Consider the following 5,147-nt stretch of genomic DNA (forward strand, 5'->3'; position numbering starts at 1 on the left):
CCTCCAGCAGAAAACTGGAATACTTGATAATGAGGTGGATCTCCGAGTGGATAAATGCTACGCCACATGTCGCCAAGGAGGGCGGCAAAGCTAAGAGGTGCAGGAGTGGGACTGAACTCAATAGGAACAGCACCGGGAGCTAAGGGAAGGGCACTGTACTCATGGAAGTTGACCGCCATCTACGCATGAAACAGGGGTTAATGGTAACCGAAATAAGACTATATGCAGCAAACAAATGCAGTAAGAAAGGGCAACAACCAGACCCTATACTACCTTTTTCTAACGTTCCAGCAGACTAGGACGCTCTACAGCCAGACCTGCTCTGATACCAAGCATGTGGCACCCCGGCTCAAAGAAAACCGGAATGCCCCGTATTCCAGCCCAGAGATCGAGGTGAAGTCTTCTGGAATACGACACTGCTTAGTATAGAACAAACCAGCTCTCTATTACAACACGAATATGAATACAAGGGTTCCGATATTACAATGAATAACATCGGCACGGCAACACTACGCCAACCACGGTTGCTCTATACAAGCAGCATGACACCTTGAAGCAGCGGAACAACTACTGGCAGCGGAACAACGAACGACGATGATGGACTCCAATCCGCAGGGACTCTGGCTGGAACATTTATCCTAGCTCGCGAACACAGGAACAACACCAAACAAGCAAGCAGTCCGGGCACGACCTGCAAACTGGCATGACACGCCAAGTCAGTACATTGAATGTACTTGCAAGTTAACAATAACCAGAAACATTCAAGACAAATAACAGCATGGCAATTACAGGTTAAGCATTAATTATCATTGGATCATCAGGATAACATGACATGAACAACATGAACATAATATCGCTAGAACAATATGATCATGGCATGAACATATAAATCTGATGATACTAGCATGCAACACGATGACACTACATGCACCATTTATTCTGCTCGGGTTACCTCGTAACCATCACATGCATCACTTACCAACTTTGGACATTACACGATCATCTCAGGATCAAATCAAGCTTGGTATAAACAATACCGTAGTAATCATCAAATGACCACAAGGAGCTTGATCTTTATCCACGATTCTCGCACAACATCACGAATATCCAACAACTCGGTATCCTCCATACCACGGTGATCATTCCAGCGGTCACAACCATGACCAACACTTGGTCTCAAACCATGATCCTTCAGGCGATCACAACCAACTTATCTCAAACAGTGATCCTTCCGGCGATCACAACCAACTTATCTCAAATAGTGATCCTTCCGGCGATCACTACCAACTTATCTCCTCATCGAGCACATTATTATTATTGTTATTATTATTACTGTTGACTCATAGTGTGACCAAGTACGAACTGGGCCCTTATTCGCGGGCACGGCTATCGATAGATTTCATATACACTCTGCAGAGGTCAGTACACTATACCCACACTACGGAACCCATGGCCTCGCACTCCCATTCGGGTGGACCAACGGCGTTCTGACAAAACAGATCTACTGCCATGACACTCTCCCGGCCACTCCGACCCACTCCCCACTGGGCTAGTCCTGGGTGGCCCCGTGTCTACCAAAGACACAACGACCACCGTCGTGGCCAAAACGTCCCTCACGGGGACCGTCCCTCACGGGGACCGTCCCTCACGGGGACCGGATCCATAACAACAACAACGGGCACACAAGGTTATGTCTGCTTACCGGGCCAGGGTACCGCATGCCCATAACCTTCCCTCGTTGGAGGCACCGGAAAGAGGCACGACAATAGACCCAGTTAGGACCTTCCCATAAAAGTAAGCGTGGTTGCACTAGTCAGTTCGATATGGTGGCACCATGACTCAGTCAACAATTGTTCAAGTTCAATTTAATCTAGTTAAACTTGAATGCAAATATGCTGAGCCATGATAAAATAACATGATGCAATTACAATGCATGAGCATGATATCAACATAATCCTGAGAGAACCACATAACTATCCACCATATCAACAATGAATCATATTCAACTAAGCGTGGCATACTGATTAGCATGAACATCATAAGTACATACTTCTCCGAAACATAGCATGACCACTAGCATCAACAATAAATATCATGCAAGAACATATCAACAATGCCATCATGCAAGCATTTAACCAACTGGATGCAATGGAACATGCATAACAACTGTACTCGAGACAGACGGCAGTCATGCACCAAAGACCATTACCAACATCAACATGTACTACTAGCAAGCATAAGCATATGAAAAGAATACTATCAACTAGCAAGTCATGCTAACCAGGTACATAACAACATAGCAAGAAAGTAAGCACTAATCCAGAAGCATTACCAAAACAACGATAACCATATTTTGAAAAAGCAAACATTTAATAAATATTCAAGTTGAAAACCATGGCTACTGCATGACTATCATGCAAGTGGGTATTGTGGCTTGCCTGGGGTGACGGAGACTGGTGAAGCCGCGAAACAAAACGTCGGACGGTTTTCTCTCGAAAGGCTGGTTAGAGGCAAGGGCATAAATGGTCATTTTCACTGTGATAACACCTAGTGAAAATATTACCAAAAGATAGAGCTTGACAACACGAAGAAGTGAGCGCTGGTTTCACCTCGATCGGAGTTACGGTTGAAAAGTTGTGAAGGTTGGAAGAAGAAGGACCAATCTGTGAAGAAACTTCAGCAAACAGATCCCTGAGTGGATAAGAAAGAAACGGTTTTCATAAAATACGCTTTCTGTGTAAGAAAACGTATTTTAGGCCGAAGTAGATATAGAATGCGCTTTCATGTAGCGAAAACACACATCAAGAAAACGTTTCCACTTATCCGAGTGGATAAGGTGCTGACTAACTCACAGGTGGGGTCCGTTGGAGAGGGGGGCCCGCCTGGCCAGCTGGCAAGGTGTCGTCTTCCTCCTCTCGCTCTTGTGCTCCCGTGAGCAGAGGAGAGGAAACAGGGGAGGGGGCGGCGCTGGGGCGGCCGGTCCAGGCCATATCCGGCCAGGGCGCGGGCACCGGCTGGCGCGGCCCGGCGTGGCGCGTCCGTCCAGGGGGTCGGCCGGGGCCGGCCCTGGGGGGAGAGGAGGACGCGGGGCGGAGGAGGACCGAGGGGAGGTAGAGGGCGGCGGTGGTCTTTGGCGATGTGGGCAGCTCCGGCGAGGGACAAGTGGATGGGACGACTCAGCGGAGCACGGGGAGGCCGGTGGTGGAGTCGGGAGGGAGAGAGGAGGCTCGGATGGACACGGTCGGGGTGGTGGCCGAGAGCAACGGCGACGGCCAAGCGCCGGGAGGCACGGCCAGAGGGACTCCGGCGACGAACTGGCAGGGTGGGGAGGACCGCGGGAAGGAGGGGAACGCTCAGGAGGTGGCTAGAGGAGGAGAGGTGGACTAGGCTCGCCGGAACCAAGGAGGAACCGAGGCGGCCATGGCGGACGGAGGTGATCCGAGGCGAGGTGGGGCGATTCCAGAGAGAAAATTAGGCGAGGGAGGGAGCGATGAGGAGCAGGGGACCTCGGGCATGCCTTATATAGCCACGGGGAGGCTTCTCGAGCTCACAGGCGAGCTCCAACTTCAAACAATGGAGAACAGAGCCGGTTTGTGGCACGGGCATGGCCTTTGCGGCTCATTTAAGTCGAACCACGACGAGGCAGCGATGCAGGGTGACTCAGGGCATCACGGGGGAGCTACTAGACATGAATGGAGGTCGAAACAAGGAGGGAGGAGACGAGCATAGTGGCCCGAACAAGCGAGACCATGCCTGCAGCCATGATCACCACGCGCACTGGCGCAAGCGGCGCTCTTTGGCGTGGCTGACCATGTCTAATGGATGGACCTTGGTTCCCTCAGTTAGAATGAGGAAATAAATCGGTCCAGGGGGAAATAAGAGATTTGTACTTAGCTCCAAAGTAAATCAGTAAGAAGTGTTTGTAACTCTCTGTGGTTAAACCAGCTTGGTAACATGGTAAAGAGCTTGTCTTCTGATGATCACACACTAAGTTGATGCTGATCTCCAAAAATCAGACTAAGAGGAGGAGTTTAGATGAGGGTTGCTGTAAAAGTGCAAAACTGGCCAGAATTAGGGATTCGGATGATGCACTCACATACTTGATTTCTGTGAGCTGAAATTTGGCAGAAAGGGGTTATATGATGATATGAAGCTTATGTAAAAGTTTTATGCCATTTGAAAATACCAAAGTGGCACTTGCGTCACAAAGCTTCATTCTGGACAGAAACTTGGAAAAATTGCACAGGGCAATTGGATTAACTAATTGAGCTAAAACTTGGTGGAGGGAGTTGATATAGGTAGAAGCATGTCCTGGTAAAGTTTCAGCTCAATTGAAGCAATATAAAATATAGTTGCTTCATAAACTGAAAATCTGACCAGAAACTAAGATTTGGGGCTGGGCTCACATAGATGAGTTACATGAGCTCATATATGACGAAGATTCATTATTTGACCATAGGAAGGGCCTTGCAAAATTGAAACTCATTTAGATATGCCTAGATTGTACTTCCTTCACAATCACTTCCCTCAGGTAGGAACTTTGAAAAATTGCTCAGGAATATTTACTAGGCAAATTGAGTTGAATTTTGGCATGAGCCAATGATATGGACAGGAAAAACTGTCCAAGAAGTTTGGGGTCAATCAAGCAAATATAAATAGCACTTCCTTTGCAAAGTGCCATTTAGGACAGAATAGGAAAAGAATTACTGGATGATTATTTTTGAACATGGCAATGAAATATTTTTGCCATATTTGAGCAAGATAGGACCCAAACAATTTATGAGAATTATTTGGAAATTTTAGGAGTGACAGAAGTATAGGTTGCTTCACAACCTAGGGTTTTAAGGGTTATTCCTTTTATCAAAAAAGGAATATTCCCAATAAAAGAATTTTGGATTAGGTCAAGGATGGAAATGACATGATCTTGGGATGATGTAGAGGGTGACAAGCCACTATAAAACCTAGGAAGACCTGATCTTCCCAAGTTTCAGAACCACATAGCCATGGAAAAGCAAAACAAAACCAGAAATCCAAGAAAATCAAAGGAAAAAGAAAAGGGCAAAAATCCAGGCTGTTACAAGATCATATGACAATATATGTATATGTTGTTGTTCTAAGAATGATCATGATGCCCTCATGTCCGTATT

General features: G+C 47.0%; 1 long non-coding RNA gene across 1 annotated transcript; it reads right to left on the reverse strand.

The window, feature by feature from the left end:
• Nucleotides 1-2,437: 2,437 nt before the first annotated feature.
• Nucleotides 2,438-3,963, reverse strand: LOC123185841 (uncharacterized). The gene is made up of 3 exons (XR_006493511.1): nt 2,853-3,963; nt 2,610-2,691; nt 2,438-2,500 (listed from the first exon to the last, which is right to left on the reverse strand). It is a non-coding gene; the product is annotated as an uncharacterized lncRNA (long non-coding RNA).
• Nucleotides 3,964-5,147: the final 1,184 nt, after the last annotated feature.

The sequence above is a fragment of the Triticum aestivum genome, chromosome 2A (assembly GCF_018294505.1).
Source record: "Triticum aestivum cultivar Chinese Spring chromosome 2A, IWGSC CS RefSeq v2.1, whole genome shotgun sequence".
NCBI classification, from domain to species: Eukaryota; Viridiplantae; Streptophyta; class Magnoliopsida; order Poales; family Poaceae; genus Triticum; species Triticum aestivum.